The 23,823-nt window shown below is 43.2% G+C and overlaps 2 long non-coding RNA genes across 4 annotated transcripts in view; one reads left to right on the forward strand and one right to left on the reverse strand.

Moving 5' to 3' along the window:
- Nucleotides 1-15,345, reverse strand: part of LOC108636386 — a 22,305-nt gene extending 6,960 nt beyond the window's left edge. The window contains exon 1 of the long non-coding RNA XR_001918331.1: nt 15,067-15,345. This is a non-coding gene — a long non-coding RNA (uncharacterized LOC108636386). The remainder of the gene's footprint in view (nt 1-15,066) is intronic.
- LOC108636385 overlaps nt 13,798-23,823 on the forward strand; it is a 78,322-nt gene continuing 68,296 nt past the window's right edge. For 2 of the 3 annotated variants that reach the window (XR_001918330.1, XR_001918329.1), the window contains exons 1-2: nt 13,798-14,624; nt 22,859-22,974. This is a non-coding gene — a long non-coding RNA (uncharacterized LOC108636385). The remainder of the gene's footprint in view (nt 14,625-22,858; nt 22,975-23,823) is intronic. The other variant, XR_001918328.1, reaches the window with a different exon arrangement.

A 23,823-nucleotide genomic window follows, 5' to 3' on the forward strand; every position in this document is an offset into this window, starting at 1 on the left:
GCTGGACCAGCAAGAAAGCAACAGCCAAGGACCAAGAACCAGACTGACTCTTCACCCCAGGAGTCTCATATGAGAAACTCTTTTCTTGGATGCGTAGGGAAGGTGTGGAAATACACCTTATACATCAAGGAGAGTTTGCTGAATGCATGCAGCGGTACCAGTATTTCCCAGGCTCGTCTACTGGGCCTTCAGAACTACTTTATTCTTAATCATGTAGCCTTTGATTATGAACAAAATAGTTCTGAAAAAAAAAGAAAGAAATGTCATCTTAGAATTGCCTTCCCCTAGATGAAACAAAAAGAGCATTAAAATGTAAAAACCTATGAGTTTTTTTTTTTCACCAGAATGAACCGAACAAGAAAGCAGCATAACTTAATACACTTTAGAAACTGGTGGAAGGAAAGAAGTAGAAGATTCTAACATTGCCCCTCAACTCTTCAGCCATACTATGAGTAAAAAGTCATCAACATCTGAAACAGTCTCTACTTACTCCCACATCTGACAAATAGCAAACTGGGTGAAGGTCTCTGTTTCTCTGTTCAAAGATTTTTGGGAACTACCATAGAAAACAAATGGATGAAATGGAGAAGATGGACCACCAGGCTAATCACTCTGAAAAAAGTGAGACCTGCTTGGGACTTCCCTTGTGGTTCCAGCACAGGGGACGTGGGTTTGACCCCTGGTTGGGGAACTAAGATCCTGCATGTTGCCAGGCATGGTCAAAAAAAGAGAAGTGAGACCTGTTCTATGAGAAATGCTAAAGGGAGTCCTTTGGGCTGAAATGAAATGAACAACACTAACACAAAAACATGTGAAAGCATAAAGAATACAGATAAACTGGAACTAGCTAATAAATATAAAAGACCGAGTTAATGAGAGGGAGGTGATCACTACCAATAAGAGAGGACTATAAATAATCATTTGCAAACAAATTAGATAAGCTGGATGAACTGGACAAATTCCTGCAAACACACAAATTATCAAAATTGTCTCAGTTCAGTTCAGTTCAGTTCAGCCGTTCAGTCGTGTCCGACTCTTTGTGACCCCATGAATTACAGCACGCCAGGCCTCCCTATCCATCACCATCTCCTGGAGTTCACTCAGACTCACGTCCATCGAGTCCGTGACGCCATCCAGCCATCTCATCCTGGGTCGTCCCCTTCTCCTCCTGTCCCCAATCTCTCCCAGCATCAGAGTCTTTTCCAATGATTCAACTCTTCTCATGAAGTGTCCAAAGTACTGGAGCTTCAGCTTTAGCATCATTCCTTCCAAAGAAATCCCAGGGTTGATCTCCTTCAGAATGGACTGGTTGGATCTCCTTGCAGTCCAAGGGACCTTCAAGAGTCTTCTCCAACACCACAGTTCAAACACATCAATTCTTCGGCGCTCAGCCTTCTTCACAGTCCAACTCTCACATCCATACATGACCACAGGAAAAACCATAGCCTTGACTAGATGGACCATAGTCAGCAAAGTAATGTCTCTGCTTTTGAATATACTATCTAGGTTGGTCATAACTTTTCTTCCAAGAAGTAAGCGTCTTTTAATTTCATGGCTGCAGTCACCATCTGCAGTGATTTTGGAGCCCCCAAAAATAAAGTCTGACACTGTTTCTACTGTTTCCCCATCTATTTCCCATGAAGTGATGGGACCAGATGCCATGATCTTCGCTTTCTGAATGTTGAACTTTAAGCCAACTTTTTCACTCTCCTCTTTCACTTTCATCAAGAGGCTTTTTAGCTCCTCTTCACTTTCTGCCATAAGGGTGGTATCATCTGCATATCTGAGGTTATTGATATTTCTCCCAGCAATCTTGATTCCAGCTTGTGTTTCTTCCAGTCCAGTGTTTCTTATGATGTACTCTGCATATAAGTTAAATAAGCAGGGTGACAATATACAGCCTTGACGTACTCCTTTTCCTATTTGGAACCAGTCTGTTGTTCCATGTCCAGTTCTAACTGTTGCTTCCTGACCTGCATACAGATTTCTCAAGTGGCCAGTTAGGTGGTCTGGTATTCCCATCTCTTCCAGAATTTTCCACAGTTTATTGTGATCCACACATGAAATCGGAGCAGACTTTGAATTAATAAACAACCTCCCAACAAAGAAAAGCCCAGGATCAGATGGTTTCACTGGTGAATCTAACAAGCATTTAAAGAATTAACACCAATCCTTCTCAACTTCTTCCCAAAAGTAGAAGACACTTCCTAATTCATTCTACGAGGCCAGCATTATTCTGGGACCAAATCCTGACTAAGACCTCAGAAGAAATCTATAGATCAATATCCCTTATGAAAATAGATGTACAATATTCTACACAATACCAGCAAACCAAATTCTGCAGTATAATAAGAGGATTACATATTTGACCAAGTGGGATTTATCCCAGGAATACAGGGGTAGTTTAATGTACAAACATCAATCAATGTAATACAGCACATTAATAGAATGAAGGATTTCAAAAATGATGATATAAATTGATGCAGAAAATAATTTAACAGGGAATTCCCAGATTATCCAGCAGTTAAGTCTCCATGCTTCTGTTGCATGGGGCATGGGTTCAATCCTGGTCAGGGAACCAAGAGCCCACAAACTACACAGCTGAAAAAACCCACATCATTTGATAATATGCAACACTTTTTCTTGACACACACACACACAAAGGACAAAACACTCAGCAAACTGGAAATAGAACTCCCTCAATATGATAAATGACCTCTATAAAAACCCCATAGGTAATGCCATACTCACTGGTGAAACTGAAAGTTCATCCCCTAAGATCAGTAACATGACAAGGATGTTCATCTGGCCATTTCTGTTCAACACTGTGCAGGGAGTTCTGACCATAATAATAATTAGGCAAGAAGAAGAAATAAAACATAGCCTAAGTGAGAAGAATAAAATGAAGCTACAGTATGGTTTTTCCAGTGGTCATGTATGGATGTGAGTTGGACAGTGAAGAAAGCTGAGTGCTGAAGAATTGATGCTTTTGAACTGTGGTGTTGGAGAAGACTCTTGAGAGTCCCTTGGACTGCAAGGAGATCCAACCAGTCCATTCTAAAAGAGATCAGTCCTGGGTGTTCATTGGAAGGACTGATGCTAAAGCTGAAACTCCAGTACTTTGGCCACCTCATGCGAAGAGTTGACTCATTGGAAAAGACTCTGATGTTGGGAGGGATTGGGAGCAGGAGGAGAAGGGGATGATGAGATGGCTGGATGTCATCACCGACTCAATGGACATGAGTTTGGGTGAACTGCGGGAGTTAGTGATGGACAGGGAGGCCTGGCGTGCTGCGATTCATGGGGTCACAAAGAGTCAGACACGACCGAGCGACTGAACTGAACTGAACTGAACTGACAGTAATGAGAACACTGTGGTACTGGCAGAAAGACAGACATATAGACAATGAAACAGAACAGAGAGCCCCGAAACAAAGGTTCACATACATAGTCAAAGGATTGTCTTAAAAGATGGCAAGACCATTGAATGGGGGAAGGACAGTCTTTTCAACAATGGTGCTTCCAAAACTGGATGTGTGTGTGTGTGTGTGTGTGTGTGTGTGTGTGTGTGTGTGTGTGTGTGGTGTGGTGTGTGCTCAGTTGTGTCCAATTCTCGGCGACCTCATGGACTGTGTATTCCACCAGGCTCCTCTGTCCATGGGATTTTCCAGGCAGGGATACTAGAGTGGGTTGTGATTTCCTACTCTAGGGGATCTTCCCAACCCAGTGATTAAGCATGTGTCTCTTGCCTCTCCTGCATTGGCCGGTAGGGTTACTTAGTGAAGTGAAGTCACTCAGTCATGTCAGACTCTTTGCTACCCCATGGACTGTAGGCTACCAGGCTTCTCCGCCCATGGGATTTTCCAGGCAAGAGTACCAGAGTGGTACTCTGGTACCATTTCCTTCTCCAGGGGATCTTCCCAACCCAGGGATTGAACCCAGGTCCCCTGCACTGACAAGTGGATTCTTTACCACTGAGTCAGCAGGGAAGCTTGACATTTGATGGTATGGGCAACAAAAGAATAGAGAAGTTGGACTTCATCAAAATGAAAAACTTTTGTTGTATGTTGATTGTATTTCAGTCAAGCTGGAGAGGGTAAGTTTTGTGTATTGCCCAATATTTTGTCCTTGGAATAGGAGATTACCAGGAGATAAAAAGGCAATCTACAGAATGGGAAAAAAATGTTTGCAAATCATATATCTAATAAGGGGTTAATATTCAAAATATATAAGAAACTCTGACAATTCAACAATTAAAAAAGATTTTTAATGGGCAAAGGATTTGAGGAGACATTTCTTCAAACAAGATATACAAATGGCCAATAAGCACATGAAAAGATGTGTTAGGCATGAAACATGTATTAGCACATGAAAAGATTTGCATTAGGGAAATGCAAATCAAAACCACAGTAAGATACCACTTCACACCCAATAGGATGGCTGTTATTAAAAACAAAACAGGAAATATTAAGCATTGGTGAGGATGTGGGGAAACTGGAACACTTGTGCATTGCTAGTGGGAATATGAAATAGTACAGCTACTATGGAAAACAGCATGGCCATTCCTCAAAAAAAAAAAAAAAAAAAATTACCATATGATCCAGAAACTCTACTTCTAGGTAGGAAAGTGAGAGTGAAAGTCGCTCAGTCATGTCTGACTCTTTGCAACCCTATGGACTATACAGTCCACGGAATTTTCTAGGCCAGAATACGGGAGTAGGTAGGCGTTCCCTTCTCCAGAGGATCCTTCCAACCCGGGATTGAACTCAGGTCTCCCACATTGCAGGTGGATTCTTTACCAGCTGAGCCACAAGGGAAGCCCACTTCTAGGTATAAGCCCTAACAAACTGGAAGCACACAGTTAAACATATTTGTATAATTATATTTATAGCCGCCTTATTTACAATAGACAAAAAGTGGAAACAACCCAAGTTTCCATTAATAGATGGGTGGATAAGCAAACTGTGGTATGTATACACAACGAAATACTATTCAGCCTTAAGAAGGACTGGAATTATGAGACATGCTATAGCATGGATGAGCCATAAAAACACTGTTAAGTGAAATAAAGCAGATACAAAAGGACAAATACTATATGAATTCATTTATATTAGGTACCTAGAATAGTCAAATTAATAGAGACAAAATCAGAATAATGGTGACCATGGGCTGAAGAGGAAGAGGTAATGGAAAATACTATTTAATGGTAAATAGTTTCAGCTTGAGATGAGAAAAACACCATCACCATTCTGGAGATGAATGGTGATGTTGACTGCACAACAATTTGAATGTACTCAATGCCACCGAATCGTACACTCAAAAATGGTTAAAATGGTAAATTTTATGTTACATATATTTTACCACAATAATTAATTTTAAAAGAATTGTTCAAGTATAATGGAAATAAACATTCTCAAATATGAAATTCAAGCAATAAAGTACCCATAAATCCTTTTTGAAGGAATTTATTTAACAATTAAATCCAGCCCATTGCTAAAGGAATCCATTTGCAACTCATATTCTGTTGTTGTTCAGTCACTAAGTCATATCCGACTCTTTGCAACCCCATAGACTGCAGCATACCAGGCTTCCCTATCCATCACCAACTCCTGGAGCTTGCTCACTCATGTCCATTGGGTTGGTGATGCCATCAAACCATCTCATCCTCTGTTGTCCCCTTCTCCTCCCACCTTCAATCTTTCCCAGCATCAGGGTCTTTTCCAGTGAGTCAGTTCTTTGCAACAGGTGTCCAAAGCTGTTGGAGCTATTGGAGCTTCAGCTTCAGCATCAGTCCTTCCAATGAATATTCAGGGTTGATTTCCTTTAGGATTGACTGGTGTGATCTCCTTACAGTCTAGGAGACTCTCAAGAGTCTTCTGCAGCACCACAATTTGAAAACATCAATTCTTCAGCACTCAGCCTTCTTTATGGTCCAACTCTCACATCTGTACATGACTACTGGAAAAACCATAGCTTTGACTATATGGACCTTTGCCAGCAAAATGATGTCTGTTTAGGTTTGTCATAGCTTTTCTTCCAAGCAGCAAGCATCTTTTAATTTCATGGCTGCAGTCACCACCCACAGTGATTTTGGAGCCCAAGGAAATAAAATCTGCTACTGGTTCCACTTTTTCCCCATCTCTTTGCCATGAAGTGATGGGAAGAGATGCTCTGATCATAGTTTTTTGAATGCTGAGTTTTAAGCCAGCTTTTTCACTCTCCTCTTTCACCTTCACCAACAGGCTCTTTAGCTCCTCTTTACTTTTTGTCATCTGCAAAATCTGAGCGTGGTATCATCTGCATATCTGAGGTTGTCGATACTTCTCCCAGCAATCCTGATTCTAGCTTGTGATTCATCCAGCCTGGCATTTCGAATGATGTACTCTGCACAAACTTAAATAGGCAGGGTGACAATATACAGCCTTGACATATTCCCTTCCCAGTTTTGAACCAGTCTGTTGTTTCATATCTGGTTCAAACTTCTTGCTGCTTCTTGTCCTGCACACTGGTTTCTCAGGAGACAGGTAAAGTGGTTTGGCATTCTCATCTCTTTAAGAATTTTCCCCAGTTTACTGTGATCCACATAGTCAAGGCTTTAGCATATCAATGAAGCAGATGCTTTTCTGGAATTCCCTTGCTACTCTACAGTCCAACAGATGCCGGCAGTTTGATCTCTGGTTCCTTTGCCTTTTCTAATCCAGCTTGTAAATCTGGAATTTCTTGGTTCACATACTGCTGAAACCTAGCTTGAAGGATTTTGAGCATTACCTTGTTAGTATGTGAAATGAGCGCAAGTGGGCAGTAGTTTGAACCTTCTTTAGCATTGCCTTTCTTTGGGATTGGAATGAAAATGGACCTTTTCCAGTCCTGTGGTCACTGCTGAGTTTTCCAAATTTGCTGGCATATTGAGTGCAGCACTTTCACAGCATCATCTTTTAGGATTTGAAATAGCTCAGCTGGAATTCCATCCCCTCCACTAGCTTTGTTCATAGAAATGCTTCCTAAGACTCACTTGACTTCACTCTCCAGGATGTCTGCACCTCATATAACAAAGAGCTAATTTACCTAGTATAGAAAGATTTACTACAATAATAGAATAAAAAATAAGAAATAACAACCCCAATAGAAAATTGCTCAAGAAACAAAAACAATCTGCATTGACATACAGATGACATTTACTTTTATTTTTCGGCTGTACTGGGTCTTCAATGCTGTCAGGCTTCGCTCTAGCTGCAGGGCCCAGGCTTCTCATTGTGGTGGTCTCTCTTGTGGCAGAGCACCGGCTTGAGGGCCCTGAGGCTTCGGTAACTGCAGCTCCTGGGCTCTAGAGCACAGGCTCAGTAGCTGTGGTTCACGGGCTTCGTGGCTCTGTGACATGTGGGGTCTTCCCCGATCAGGGCTCAGAGCTGCATTGGCAGGCAGATTCTTGACCACTGTGGCACCAGTGTGTGCTAAGTTGCTTCAGCTGCGTCTGACTCTTTGCAACACTGTGGACTGTAGCCTGCCGGACTTTTCTGTCCATGAGATTCTCCAGGCAAGAATACTGGAGTGGGTTGCCATTTCTATAGGGGATCTTCCCGACCCGGGGATCAAATTAAAGTCTCTCATGTCTTCTGCATTGGCAGGCAGGTTCTTTACCACTAGTGCCACTTGGGAAGCTCCTAGAGATAACTTTTACACCTATGAGAAGCTTCTGTACCTCTCTCCTAATAAGAAAAGTACAAATGAAAACTGTACTGTCCATTCATCCTTCTCTCTGAATAAGTGGAAAACTATCTAATAATATGTTCCTAATATTAGTAGTAATATTTTTTAGAGAGAAGGATTTCTGGAGCTTTTAACACATTTATTGTTGTATTTGCTATAGTGTTTATATTTCTTATAATGAGCATGTATACATTTTCAAGCAGCTCTAGCTAAAAAACAAAACCGGAAGTAAATGTGCAAGATGAAAATGAGGATGGATTATTTTCCTCTGTGTACTTTTCAGTACTTTTTGAATTCCTCCTACCCACTCCCAAGCCTTCACAAATTTTAATGCATCTCAACTCCTGATATGACGCACTTTCAGTTTTACATTTCTTTTTGTCACGCCTGCCTTCATATATACATTGTTCTCCTTCATCTCTGATTATCCTAATTCCACCCATGTCCAAGGTTTACTTCAAAGCACATCCTCTCCTGGGAGGCACTACAGCTACAGCTAAGTGTGCACACCAGAGCAGATATGTGGTCCCTGAGATCCAAAATAGGCTTCTCCACTTCCTATAAGTTTGAGCAACTCACTTAACCGTTCTGAGACTCAGTTTCCTCAGTTATTGAATAGGTGGTCTATTTTAACCTGTCTCATTAGGTTTTTATAAGGATTCAATTGGATCATGCACGTAAAGTACATAGCAGAACTAAATTTGTGTTGATAACAATATTGCTATTTCTCCTCCCTCCAATGTAATTTTTGAGTCTACAAATAATTAATCTTTATTTTCTGTTTGGTTTCATGAAGGGAATTATAACTACCTTTGGGAGAAAAAGACAGATCTTCTAACCCTAAAGTACATTTGGTTGTTTTTCAACAAATACTTTTACTCATTCATTCCTTAATGAGGGACAGACCTCTCAGGAAAATATATTTCAAGAAATACATATATTTCACACAGACTTCTTTTTCTTTTTAGTCCAAGCAGACTAATGGAATCTGGGCTTCTCAAAAGCTAGGTAACAAAACATGTAAACTCACCTACTGTCAGCCTCCACACGTCACAGTGAGACGGGGATGGATTTTCTGGGGTCTGGGATTAGTGAAGGAATTGTTTGTCCTTTGAGAAAGCGCAGTAGTAGTCATGATTTGTGTTCACGCCTGCTTCAGTAGGATAAGCCGGTGTTGGACCTAAAGAGCTCTGCCCTCTCACAGGTGATTCACTCCAACAGGCATTCTCAATGGCCAGGTCATCCTATGCCACCAAGCTCTCCAAGGGAAACTTGCTCAGGGAGAAAGATATCAGAGCAAGAGTGACTTTTGGTGTGCTAACTTATTTTTCACACAGAATGACAGAGATTTCCATCTGTACTGCCAAATATATGTCTTTCCCTTTGGGAACACTTATTAAAAAGACTTCTTTTTCCCAGAAAACCAGGGTCACCTAAAGAAAAATAATTTACCTTAGATTGTTCAAGAATAATTGCTCACTTCTTTCTATTTTTTGATTCTTGCCTTCTCCTCAAGAATGTTGAAAGATATTTTTGCTGTTGGTTGGTCATATTTCTGTAGAGACCAAAGTTACAGGACTGAGTTCTAAACTGAGGTTCAGAGATTATCCATGGAACAAACATTTTATAAAGAAGATACCAGCTCACACAGAGGACACAGCTGATAGTTTAATAGTAGAGCAGAATATATCTTATGAATGGGAAAGTGGATAGAGAGGTCCCCTGCCCATCTGACACCTCACCCAATGTGGGCAGAACCAAAGTCCTCCAAAATAGGGTCCTTTTCCAGACTCTCCAGCTCAGTGAAGGGCATTGTTGTGTCAGTTTGAGTCCTAGAGCAGATGGCAAGATGGAATTAAACATGTGAGCTTAATGGGGAAAGTGCTCATGAAGGGTTAAGATGAGAAGGAGCAAGAAAAGGCAGAGAGACTCAGATGACGATGCAGGTACGTCGCCTTATGAAAGAGGAGAGGGAAGGAAGGAGGACTAGGTAGAAAGAGCCTCAGACTGCAAAGCAGTTCTGGGAAAGTGTTGGCCACACTTACAGGAAGTCCCGGAATATAGATTTGTTGTTGGAGTCCCACCTTGGGCAGAAATGACCTGGCTCTGGAACCTGCCCTGTGATGGTTCATTGACTGGTAGCAAGCAGAGTGTGAGGCCTTGTGTGAACGCTGCAGTGGATCTGAAGGTGCAGTGGTTGCAGGCTCACAGCTATGTTTATCGTAGAAGGGGGCTTTTTTTTTTTTTTTTTAATGTGCTGGGTCTTTGTTGTTGAGAGGGCTTTTCTTTAGTTACAGAGGGTGGGGGCTACTCTCATTGCAGTGGCTTCTCTTCATGGGAAGCACAGGCTCTAGGGCACCCAGCTTTAGTAATTGAGGCACGTGGGCTCAGTATATTTGTGGGTCCTGGGTTCTAGAGCACAGGCTTAGTTGCTCCGCAGAATGTGGGATCTTCCTGGATCAGGGATCAAACCCATGTCTCCTGCGCTGGCAAGCAGATTCCTTACCACTGAGCCACCAGGGAAGCCCTAGAAGGGGCTGTTGAAGAGAGAGCTGAATACCTACATGGCTGCCAGAATCATTCATTCAATTATGCAACCTGAGAATCATGCCTGGTGTCTCCTTCTCTCTTATCTCTGTGACCCAATCCATTGGTATATTCCTAGACCATTTTATCTCCTAAACCGGTCTCACATCTGTCTATTGCTCTCCATCTCCTCTACCACTACCACCATCATCTTGCTCCCAACTGGTGACCATCTTTCAATCCATTCACCACACAGCAGACAATCTTTCCAAAACACAAGTCTGATGATATAACTCCTTGCTTAAACAACATCAGTGCTCATGGAATAAAGACCTAAGTCCTTAGCATGACCTTCAAGGCTCTACTTGATATGGCTTCTGCCTTGCTCTCCAGCCTCCTGGGACTTGGGTTCTCCTAACTGCTCAACTGACCCTTTGGGGTATCAGATAGATAATGGTTCATATGCACCAGGTTGGTTCTTTCCTGCCTTGGGACCTTTGCACATGCTTTCTTTCACTGATTATCTCTTCTCCAACCATATCCCCCTTTACAGTTAACTAATCCTCATTCTTCTTCCCAGTTCAAACAACACTTCATCTAAGCAGACTTCTCTGATTCTCTCCCTCCCCCTAGGGAAGTTCTAATCCTACTCATAGAATCAAATTCCCTTTGTAACATTCAGGACACTATTCTATAATTGACTGACCATTTGATTGTCTGACTATATCACTAAACTGTGTTTCCTGAGGGCAGAGACTATCTATTTTCACTCATTATTGAATCCCTAGGATTAGCAGAGTGGCTGCATTTTGTAGTTGCCACAAAACACTTTTTGAATGACTGAAGTATCTAAAAGATTAAAAAAATTTTTTTCACTTTTTATTTGAATCACACACCAGGTGTTTTCTTTTCTAACCATCTATTTCCATTTATATCATTCTCTAGCTACATATGGAGAAAGCAATGGCACCCCACTCCAGTAGTCTTGCCTGGAAAATCCCATGGACAGAGGAGCCTGGTAGGCTGTAGTCCAGAGATCACTAAGAGTCGGACATGACTGAGCGACTTCACTTTCACTTTTCACTTTCATGCATTGGAGAAGGAAATGGCAACCCACTCCAGTGTTCTTGCCTGGAGAATCCCAGGGACGGCGGAGCCTGGTGGGCTGCCGTCTGTGGGGTCGCACAGAGTCGGACACAACTGAAGCGACTTAGCAGTAGCAGCTAGCTACACAGCATTATCTCCATCCTCAATTCCATTCCTCCTCTCTGACCATGATAAAATTTCTGAGCTCTCACCTTGGACTTAGATTTTTGGGTCTTCACTGATGAGCACTGCAGGCTTGGATAAAGTGCTTATTACAGAACTTGCTATTGCATAATATTTTAGATTTAGAAGGTCAAGGAGGGTAAGAAAATAAAGTGAGTTACCCCCAAAGAGTTGGAACACACAGATTATAAGTCAAGTCAATCAGAGCAAAGATACACTTCCATAAAAAGAAAGGAAGACTCTAGGACCTAAAAGGCCTACCAATACTGTTATTCAGTAAGGCCTTATTTTATCTAAAAAAGGAATGTGCACATCTGAGAAGGAGCAGCCCATGAAGCATAAATAAAATTTGAGGGTCGATCGGGCACCGTCCCAAGGAGAAGGGCCAGCCAGGACAGCAGGAATGAGTGCCCAGTCCTCCCAGCAGGTCATTTGACCTTTGGTGTGGAAGAAGACATACCAGGCTACCCAAGGCTGTTATCATTAAACATTTAAGGCAGATAATTCACTCTTCCGATTCTCTGTCAAGCTCGTGAACCCACTTTCTAATGTTTAGGCTCCAAATTGCACACTTAGGAGAAGATAATGCATTCATTAGGAAAACTCTAGAGTCCAGTTCTCTAGACAGTTTTGCTTCTCACAGAAACAGTTAGGCTCCAGATTTTGGAATCAGATGACCTTTATTTGAACCCTGATTCTACCATTTATATACACCCTAACTGTGGGATCTTGGGGATTTCCTTCATCATTTTTCCCCAAATGAAAAATGATCACAAGGTACCACATGACTGAAGAGAGGATTAAATGAGGCCATATATGTAATGTACTTAATATAAGTGTCTAGCAAATAGTTAATGAAATCAGTAAGTTTGCATTCTGATTTTATACTTCGCTGATTTTTAATCAATGTTGGAACACTGAAAAAATGAAAGTTTTGATCCCACAAGGTCAAGGACCAAATCTAGACCTTGGGAAATCACCGAGACTCCAGGCTAGCCCTTACCTCCTGGCACCTCCCTGTTTCCATGGGTAACATCTATAAAAGGTAACAAGGATTTGACTTTATCTCCAAGTGTCTTTTCTTCTCATTTCCCTGCCCCCAATCTCCTAGACATATTTCTTATGCAGAAGCAGATTCAGGTCTACTTTGCTGTTAGAGAGTCAAGCATCATCGCCCTTTAACAAGGGAGAGGCTCCTAGGCTGTTTTGGTTTTTGTTTTTTGTTTATCTTTTTACTTCATACTGCACACCAAAAGCATCATCTTCCAGAGGCAGATGCATGTTTTTCTAAGGTCATCATTTGGCCTGCCCCACCTCCCCACCTGCTCTTGAGGGAAACACTGCCAGGACACATAAAAAGCCACAACATCAGTAACAGATGAAGGCCTCCATCGTGCAGGGAACTGCCTAAACTACACACAGGCAAACCAAAGTGATTCTGGCAGATTAAGCAGTTTGTTTTGTTTTTCTGTTCCAGTTATCAGACCACTCTGTGACAAAAAACACCAAAGAAACCCATGGTAAATTGTGTTTAGAGTATGGAGTCTTGACAGTGTGTTTTGGTTTCTATGGAAGTGCCTACTGCTGCTGCTAAGTCACTTCAGTCGTGTCCAACTCTGTATGACTCCATAGACAGCAGCCCACCAGGCTCCGCCGTCCCTGGGATTCTCCAGGCAAGAACACTGGAGTGGGTTGCCATTTCCTTCTCCAATGCATGAAAGTGAAAAGTGAAAGTGAAGTCGCTCAGTCATGTCCGACTCTTAGTGATCCCATGGACTACAGCCTACCAGGCTCCTCTGTCCATGGGATTTTCCAGGCAAGAGTACTGGAGTGGGATGCCATTGCCTTCTCCGTCATGGAAGTGCCTACAGAATTATTTTTCAGATGTCAGTGGCTGATGCTGGACAGAGCTGTAGAGTCTTCTGTCAAACTTTGTAGCAGGGGCATAATTACAGGGGCTAATTGTCAGGCTCAGTGTGAGGTGCCCTCCAAATAGACTGCATTGACCCCCTCCCCCTCTGTTCTACGTCAAGATTCAAACTTTGGAAACGATCGCTTTTCAGCTGACCGTTAGAGAATGTCTATCAAGCATCCAGAAAAACAACTTGATCGCTGCCCTCACAGAACCCACCTAGAGCCTAATAGAAAATACCAAGTATTTTCTCCCGTATATCATTTAATTCCCACAACCCCGAGGTAGGTATGGTTTTTATCCCCATCCTAGAGGAGAATAAACTAAGGCTAAAAGGAATAAATATTTTGCTCCAAATCACACAGCCAAAAAGTGCCAGAATCTGTGCTTGATCGAACCTGGAATCTCTAAACCCTCGGGTATTGATGGGCACCACTTAGGCCAGGGGGTCCAAACCTTAAACTTGCAGTTTCAGTTTTCCTTATCAAACGAAGCGTCCCTCATTTCACAAACATCACTGACTTTTAGTTCTCCGCTGGCCCAGGATGAGGAGCCTGGTACCTCACGGTCAGGACCCGACTGTCAGCCCTGCTGGTGCCCCCAGCTCGGCCGAGGGACCAGTGCGCATGTCTGGGCTGGGGAGCGCCGGACCCCGGGGGTCTGCGAGCGAAACCCGCCCGTTCCCTCAGCGCCTCCCACGGGGACCCCTCAGTGACGTGCTCCCGGCCACAGAGGCCGGCACCCTCCTGCTCAGGCCAGAAACCCACGAAGCGCAGTCAGGTTTGGGGTCCGCCTGCAGCCGCGAGGCCCCGGCGGGCGCTGAAACGAAAGGCAGACGAGGGAAGCAGCGCCAGGGGACCGAGGCGCCGCGGGCCGCGTAGCCGGGCGAGGGCACGCTGCGCCGCCGCGACGAGCGCCTTGGGCTGGCTTATCTCGGGGACGCGGCTCCAGCCGGAGCGCCGCCGGCACCGCCGTGCGCAGACCCGAGGCCTGGGCCCCCGCTTCTGGCTGCCGGCCCGCGCTCCGCGTTCTCCGCGCACTCGGGCCCGCCTCTAGGCCGTTTTCGCTTTCGCTTTCTTGCCGAGAGCGTTGAGGAAAATGAAAGTGGCAGTGTCCAGAGCCTGCGCGGCAGCCGTCGGGCGAGGGGCGCACCGTGCGGGGCGGCCAGCCTGGAGCGGGCGAGCCGGAGCCTCAGCCCGCACCCGGCGAGGTAAGCGCGGCCCCTTTCGCGGTCGCCTCGCGGGCTCCTCCTTGCGGACCGCGCGGGCGGGACGCCAGGCGGCCGTTGGACGCTGGCGGGCCGGCTGGGGGGTGTCTGCCGCGGGGTTGGGAGGGCGTGAGATGCGGCAGCACTGGGGCTTTCGGGGCGCTGGTCCTCCAGGCCGGGCTGGAAGACTTGGGCGAGCCTCGGACTAACGTGCCAAGGATCTGGCAGCCTGAGGTCGAGGTGGGACGGGTGCAAGCCAGGCCACCCCTCCCAGCACACATTCTCTTTTTTGTAAAATGCCGCCCCAACCCTCCCCCGTCCCGCCCCACCCCCACTCCCACAGAGTTTCGATAAAAATCAAAGTGGGAGGATGTATATAAAATGCTGAGAAGAGTGTCTCACCTGAGCCCAGCAGGGAGGAATTCATAGTTTTACCCCTTCTTACCTATCAAACTCCTCTGTTTCCGCACGCGGCCCCAAAACTCGCTTGTTTAGCCAAGTTTTTCAGATCTGGTGCGCTTGCACGCACTTGGGATGCCCTCCAAGCGCGCCCTGAACCAGGAAGCTTGCGACTAGTCTCTTTTCGTCCTAGGTATGGAGAGGAGCCAGGTCAGGATCCCACCCGCTTCCCAAGGCTCTGTCCAGGTGAAAACAGGGGCTGACTCTGCAGGAGCCCCTATCCATGACTGGCAGAAACGGTCAGGGATAGCGGCTGATAGAGTTCCTCATTGCACCCAAGACAAGGACGCTTTCTGTGCAGAGTCCGCCAGCAGAAGGGTGAAAGATGAACGCCCAGATCTTGTATGCCCGCTCAGAATTGGGCTCCTCCTCAAGGCTGTTGGGACAGTCTCTGCTTTTGGGTGCCCCCCATTCCCTTGCAAGAAAAAATATACATATGCAAAACCAGTTGTGTAGATGAGGGAAGACACTAAATGTTAGGAGTAATCTGCAGGCACTTGATTTAACATTTGAGTGAAGATGGTTTCTGTAGGCAATACCAAGAACACCACCCCCATTTTAGTCAACTTTTGTCTAATCACATGTATCTGATCATAACACTCATTACTGAAAGAAAACTTGAATAACCTTAACTTTGATAACAGCCTTAACCAAAGATATAGGTCCTTCCTAGTTTTTAAAACATGGAGTTCCTCTTTTATACTCTGCTTCAGGATGGTGGTGAGAATTCACCACCTTTTAGAAAATACCACCTCTGTCATGAGCCAGAAAATCAGATTCTTTGATTTGTGCCATGTGCTTTCAACAAGCTATTTCTTTTCTTCGGAATTCCATAATGTCTCTCTCTCCTCTCTCTCTCCTGTTAACTAAATTTAAGCTGTAATGCATGGTTCTCTCCCTTTCCTCTTCTGTCTGTGGGTGGAGAGGCAGGGGGTTGTAGTAGACACCATCCACAGCATTTTCACCATACCGGGTTCTTTTGTTGTATCACCATCTTCCATGATGGTGAAAACTGAATGACTCCACTAAAGATCAGGCAAGCCTCTGTCTTCCCCACTGCCTTCTTTCCTCCTGGCTTTATTACTCATTGGTTTAGCATGTGATGAACTTCATTACATTTTTCAGAAAAAAATAATGCGTGGGATTTTATTTTCCGTAGGATGCCAGGACTTCAGAACTAAATTGCTCATACTCTGAAGTTAATGGCGCACTATAATCCTTGGTCTGTTTAGAGTCATCTGTTTTATTTTATTTCCTCCTTTTATCTTCCATTTCTCAGCACCCTCCCTCCCATGCTTGCATACTTGGGCAGGCATGGTGACATATTTGTTCTTACATCTTTCCTTATATCCTCTCAGAAAATGTGTGTCTTTGAAAGGTATGTCATGTTTTGCTTTTGTTTTACTTATCTGAATAAAAGCCATCATGCTATAAATCTCATACTGTTTCTCTCTTTTCTTTGGCCACATTGTGTAGCTTGTGGGATTTTACTTCCCAAGGATCAAACCCGGACCCTTGGCAGTGAGAACGAGGAGTCCCAACCACTGGGCAGCTATAATTGCCTCATACTGTTTCTTTTTTCCCTCAGCATCATGTTTTTAAGTCAAACCATCTTGATATATGTGAGTGTAATTCATTAGTCCTGGCTGTTGTGCACTTTTCTATCAAGAGTGTACACCACACGTTCTTAAGCAGTCTCCTGGGAATAGTCATTAGGTGATCTTCATCTCCTTGCTTCTACTAACAGTGCTGCACCAGAAAGCCATGTGTTCTCCAGCAAGAACTTCTCTGAGATAGATAGATGGGTTCAGTTCAGTTCAGTCGCTCAGTCGTGTCTGACTCTTTGTGATCCCATGAATTGCAGCACACCAGGCCTCCCTGTCCATCGCCAACTCCCAGAGTTCACCCAAACTCATATCCATGGAGTCAGTCATGCCATCCAGCCATCTTATCCTCTGTCAATAGATGGGTAGATAGATTGCTAATTTTGGAATATGTGTATGATGTCGTTTACTAAAAACTGCTGCTTTGTGCTGCAGAATGGCTTCATCAGTTTTCTCCCATCAGGAGTGCATGAAGGGTCCCTTTCCCATCATCTGCCAGCACTTACTATTATCTAATTTACTAATTTTTTTGTCAAACTAGTAGGTTAAAGCAGAACTCCATTTCTGTTTTAGTTGAGCATCACATCATATTGTTCTGCCATTTGTGAACAGCCTGTTTGTCTCCTTTTCTCTTACGTTAGGTTTCTGATATTTTTCTGTCTGGTTTTCATTTTGATCCTTATATATTGGTATGCTCACTAAACTGTTAATCCTTCATGCAATGGCAGTGTTATAAATCATCCCCTAGTCTGGTCACCCATCTGTTAACTTCATTTATGGTCTTCATTTATTATTATTATTAGCACCTTTATTAAGATATAATTTACATACCATAAAATCCACCCATTAAAAGGATACAGTTCAGTGGTTTATAATATATTTGCAGAGGGTGTATCTCCATAATCTAATTTTAGAACATTTATATTATTTCATTAGCAACCACTCTCCAGCAGCCCTTAATATTCCCCTCTCCAGCCCTAGGCAAGCATTAATCTACTTTCTGCCTCTATATACTTGCCTTTTTCAGGCATTTTGTATAAATGAGATTGTACAATATGTGGTTTGTTGTGACTGGCTTTGTATACTTAGAGTAATCTTTTGGAGGTTTAGCCACATTATAGCATGGATCAGTAGTTTGTTCCTTTTTTACTGCCCAGTATATTCCATCCTGTGGCTATACTGCATTTGGTTTATCCATTCATCAGTTGATGGACATTTAGATTGTTTTTGCTTTCTGGCTATTATGAATAATGCTTCCGTGAACACCCATGTACAAATTTTTGTGTAAGCATATATTTTAATTTGTCTTGGGTATATACCTATCAATAAAAGTGGAATTGCTGGATCACATGGTATTTCTGTGCTTAAACTTCCAGTTCATGCATGCAAAGTCACTTCAGTCGTGTCTGACTCTCTGTGACCCTATGGACTGTAGCCTGATGGGCTCTTCTGTCCGTGGGATTCTCCAGGCAAGAGTACTGGAGTGGGCTGCCATGCTGCCATACTTTTCCAAAGTAGCTACAACATTTTACATTCTTACCAGCAGTGCATGAGTGTTTCAATTTGTCTGCATTCTCACCAACACTTGTGTCTATTTTTTATTATAGCCATCCTAGCAGGTGTAAATTTCTAGCTCATGGTGGTTTTAATTTGCACTTCCTGGATGACTAATGATATTGAGCATCTTTTAATGTGCTTATTAACCATTTGTATATCTTCTTTGGAGTAATGTCTGTTCATATCTGTTTGGAAAATTTGATTGTATTTTGTTACTGAGTTGTGTTGTTTATATATCGTTTCTTTTTTCTTATAACATCTGAAATCATCAAGGTGTCTTTGGCTCCATTCTTTCTTTCCTTCATTTCGTTCAGTGACTTGGAATTCTGTATCCTATTAGGAGCCCTAAGCGTAGGTAAACATTTTCCTACAAAAGCTAAAAATTAATTAAAATCTCCAATTTCATCCCAAACATAAGAAGCATTTTAGCATGTTTTTAATTCTCTTCTTCTCCCACAGGCACATGCATATGTGTGTGTCTGCCTGAGAATTATTGAAATAGTCTGGAAGCTTCTTATTGTTATTTACTCTTCACGCTTCAAAATACATTTTTATTTTTATATTTTAGAAGTCTTTTCTTAAGAATTGCATTAATTTGTAACATATTTGCAATTACCTATCATACCAAGATAGGAAGGCTTGAACATATATTTATTTTAGAGTTTTGATTGACATACTGAAAATTTTTAGTGACTTGTGTCTCAAGAGTAGTGCCTCTCTGGGTCTCTCTATTTCTCAAAAGTTTTATGTGAATCCATGTTATTCTGATCCTCATTTGACCTTTGCCAGAACAAAAGCATTCTAAAATATTTGCAAATGCTTAAGTCACTTCCTCATATTTTACTGAGTTTACTTTAGCTTGGTTAAACCAAGTGCAATATCAGTTTTGCAATATCACTAGCTGAAGGTTTATATAATTGCCTTCCCCCCAGCGTCAGAAACTGGCCAGAGGAATATGAAAGAAAATAGCTTTGAAAATTCAGCTGCTGAATATCTTACACTACAAAGCTTACCATTTTTGTTTATGGCAGTATTTGAGGGTGAAGTAAATCAGGCACTCTAATGGTAAAACTAACTTGGATGGAGTTTATCAAAACCTTCTTAAAGTGTCCATATGTTTTTATCCCAGTGATTCTACTTTCAGCATGTATCCTAAAACATGCTTGCCTTTGGGCTTTTTTCAGGTGGTACGGGGTAATTCTAGGTGGGGTATATTTGCAGCGTCACATAACACTGACTCCCATGGTGAGAAGGTTATTCCTCTGGTCAACTCCTTTCCAATCTTCTGATCAGGGGAAGGAGAACAATCTCAGCTTGGTACTAGTATGTCTTTAACACAGTGTTAAACCTTCCTAATCTCCCACTTGATATGAAAGGGTGAGCAAAGGGATAGCAATATCAACTATATTTTCATGACACCATTGTGTTTCCCATTGTATTGATTCTTATGACTGTCTTCATTTATGACATTTAATGCTGGCTTTCCATTTACGGTAGTAAATAAGGTTTGCTTTTAATACATTTATTTAAGGGTAGAGATGAGTTGATTTAAAGGGAAATGTTAAGTACAGTATATATGACATTTAATTATGGGAAAATAATAATAGTGATGTATGGATGGCTGAAAGGTGTGAAACACGACCCTAAGAAATAATCTGAGCTTCAGACACAGATTTTAAGTGAGGAGGTTTTCTTATAGAATGGGCTGTTCCTCCCAGTCTGACTTCTGTTATCATGAAGTTAGAAACCAGTTAGTTGTCCAGCAATTAGGGATTAATTAAGAGATTTTAATACCATGGAAAAATAGTGATAGAATAGCGCCAACTATTAAAAGTATATTTAATGACATGGAAAAATTATATACTATTAGATAAAACAAAGCTGGTTGCAAAAGAAAATATGCACAGTATCCTAATATTGTTAGAAAGTGTATGTTTGTATGTATGTCTGTGTGTGAGAATCTCAAAAATTATTGGAAGAAATATTTACAAATAAGTTACCTCTGAACCATTGGGACTACAGGAAATGTTTGTTTTTTCCACTAATAAACATGTCACTTTTGTCAACAGAAAAACAGTTTATACAATAACTGTTTTAAAATTAACCCATTTGAATGTTCCCAGGACTGCCTAGTATTTGCTATCTGCAGGCACTCCTGCGTCCTTGTGTGTCTGCTCCAAGCTTCCAGCCAGGTCTCTGTGGTCTGCAGAGCCACAGCAGGTTGGCAAGACTTCCTTGTCACCACTGAGTGCCCTCCAAGGTACTTCTTCTTAGTGTGTCTATATTTATGCTTTTGGTGTAAAATAGAATATATCTAAAATTCCCTCTTCTCAATAGCCCTATTAGGTTGGGCCAAATTAGAATCCCACTTTCTTAGCGGGTCTGAATCATTAGCTAGGAATGGAGGAGATGGTGAGAGAGGGTCTCCTAGTTTCTCCTTTATTCTCTTTCTGTAACTTCTGCATTATTCTACTGACCATGAAATTTCTACATGTTAGGTAAAACCATGTTTGTGTTTCACCTGGGTTTAAGATATGTGTATTTAAATTTTAGATGCCTCCTTTCCAGGATTACAAAATCTCTCTTAGGAATAAAAAAAGGTTCACAGCAAGGCCTCATGCTTGGCTGGAACACTTGCTACTTTCTTCCTGGTAGAAATTCCTAGGTTGTTACTTCTTAGAGCATGTTCCTGGAAGTTCCTGGACTTCTTTGTGGGAAAGGGGTTGGCAGGTCCCTGTCAAGTAAGCACATGGTGTCTGTGTCTGGAGGTGGTCTTACCCCCCTGTGCAAACTTCCTCCTTCTACAGAGGGTGCTGCCTAGGGTGAGCTGGGCAGGTCCTGAGCCTAAAGAAAGCCGCTTCAGCATTCCAGTAATGTCTGGAACTTGACTGGCCAATACCTCCCCTCCTGGGGTCCTTCTGCTCCTCTTCACCTCTCTGCCGCTGCTGTGGTTCAGGCTCTCACATCTCTTGTCTGGGGGACACAGTGACCTCCAGCTGGTCCCTGCTTCCACTTCCCCTTACTTATAATCTGTGTTTTACAGAAGCCAGTGTGTAGTAGTGTATTGTTGCTATAACAAATGAACACAAAATTAGTAGCTTTTAACAATCCAAATTTATTATGTTACCAATGCAGTTTTCAGAAGTGCTCTTTTCCTTCTGGAGCTCCTGGAGGAGAATCATTCTGTTGACTTTTCCAGCTTCTGGAGGCTTCCTGCATTCCTTGGCTCATAGACCCTTCCTCCACCTCTAAAACTAACAAGTGTTTCTCACGCTGCAACACTCTGACACTCATCTTCTGAATCTTACTTTGCCTCCCTCTTACAGGGACACTTGTGATTACATTGGGTCCACCTGGATAATCTCCCCGTCTCGAGATCCTTAATCACATCTCCAGTGCTCTTTTTGTCATTGGAAGGCAATATAGTCACAGCTTCCGGGAATTTAGATACTGACTTCTTTGGCGGGACCATTATTCCGTCTACCACACAATGTAATCGTTTCAAAACACACACATCCAACCATGTTACTCCTCTGCCTAAGGCCCTGGTGTGGTGCTCTCCTCAGAGGATAAGGACCTCCTGTGGCTGGAAGTGCCATGCAGGGCCACACCCCTCCTCCCCTCCTTCCTCTTCCCATCTCCCCACTCTGCCTCTGGCCTGCGGGCTGTGATCCAGCCTTTGCACATGGTCTGCTTTCTACGAAGGATGCTTCTCCTTCTCCCACTCCATCCCAGGTTCCTGAGCTCCCTAAGATGCTCTCACTGGGACCCGTGCCGTTCTGCTATCGTAGCTACTACAGGCTAACATCCTCGCTTTTACTTAGGTGATCGTATGCCTCTCCCATGTGAGTAAGTAACCCTTACAGTCAGGGGTCATGTCTATCTTCGTTCCATCAGTGCATCTCAGTACGGAGTCTGCTTGTGGCGAATGGTTAGTAAGCACTTGGAAATGAATGAATAAGCGAATGAATATTAGCATCATGGTCATCACCCTCTATCCCCTTTACCCTGCTTTTTTCTTCTGTACAACATTTATCATCTCCTCTATTGTGGCTTCCCTCCACCAGAATGGAAGCTCTGTGAGAGCAGGGACTTGTCTTTTGCGTTCATGCCGTTGTTCCCAGGTCCTAGAGCAGCGTCTGCTCTATAACGGGCTTTTGATAAATATTCAGGGGATGGATGATCTGGGGATGTTCAGAATCTGTCCCAGAGTTTTCTTATTTGACCCTTCTTTGAAATCAGGTATTGTATTACCAAATTTTTCATTTTAGTTATTCAGCCTAACTCAATAATCAGGCAAATTGGCAGAGACCTCCTAAAACATTCACCCAATTTTTATGAGGATTAAATGAGCTAATAAATACAAGGCATTCAGAGCAGTGTCTGGCACATGGTGAGCCTCGTATAAGGGTTTGCTGATGTTAAGATGTACTTGAGCCCTTGGTTGTTTAGAATTTTTGCCGTGTCTCAACTCTGTGGTGGGATCCCAGACGCAGAGCTGAGTGAATTCTTCTTTTTCTTGCACCTGGGCAGGATCCAGGTGTTTCAGCCCAGACAGGAGTGTTTCAGGTGGGTGATTTGAACCATAACCTGTGTTTTTTTCTGTTTTGCCTGCAGATGGCGGTAGGCCCTGGACTTCCCTGCACTGCAGGCAGTGATGAGGCTGGGCAGCAGAGAAAGGAGAAAATGGACTCCCTCCTCCTGTAGACAAGAATGCCAGCTACCAGCCATGGGTGAGCTTCCAGCTTGACCAGAATTTTTCTCTTATTTGTTCCACGTTATTTGTTGTTGTTGTTGTTATACAGGATTGGTGTAGACCATACTTGTTTGATTTTGAGGTCGTTTGTTGATTTTCATAGTTTGTTTATAAAAACAGAAAAGCAATAGAAGTGAAACCGGAAATATTACTGGAATGTTTCTGAGGGAATGGAGGGCCAGGTGGTCATCCTCTGCACTGGGAGTGTGGTATCCCTTCACTTATGCTCCTTGGGCCTGTCCCTTTTGCCATCCTAGGAGATGGTACCCACCCAGGCAGTCCCTTTAATTCAAGTGTGTGGTAAGTCGGAAATACGAGGTGTTCTTTGCATGGACTTTGTGGTCCTTCTTGCCGTTGCTCACTGGGAAGACTGTTCCTGTGCTGCTGGAGAGACACCCATGGCCAGCAAGGCCCAGGGTTTCTTTCTACTCACCCTGACCGAGTTGCCCCCACAGAGGGCTTCTTCTCCTGATCTCCCCCGATCCCGCATTGGGTAATTTCACAGCTCTAGTTTATCTGTCCTAAAACCACCATTAGCGTTGTAATCTGAGCAGTTTGAGTAGAGATTGTTTCTGTTCTGTTTTAACCCCATTTGTGAGATTTGTGCTCAGCAGGCAGTAATTCCAAGTTTTCTATCTGGTAATAAGAATACTTTTTGTCCTTAATGCTAAGGACAACTACACCACTTCTTGGCATTCTGATGGGGTCTAGCAAAGGCCTTCCTTGATTTTCAGCGTCTACTAGGTATGGTGGTGTCCTTCCCTTAGCTACGACCCCTTTAGGGCCCTGCCCAGCAAGAATTCTGGGAGATCTTCCCTCTCAGTGT

The sequence above is a fragment of the Capra hircus genome, chromosome 7 (genome assembly GCF_001704415.2).
Source record: "Capra hircus breed San Clemente chromosome 7, ASM170441v1, whole genome shotgun sequence".
Taxonomy (NCBI): domain Eukaryota; kingdom Metazoa; phylum Chordata; class Mammalia; order Artiodactyla; family Bovidae; genus Capra; species Capra hircus.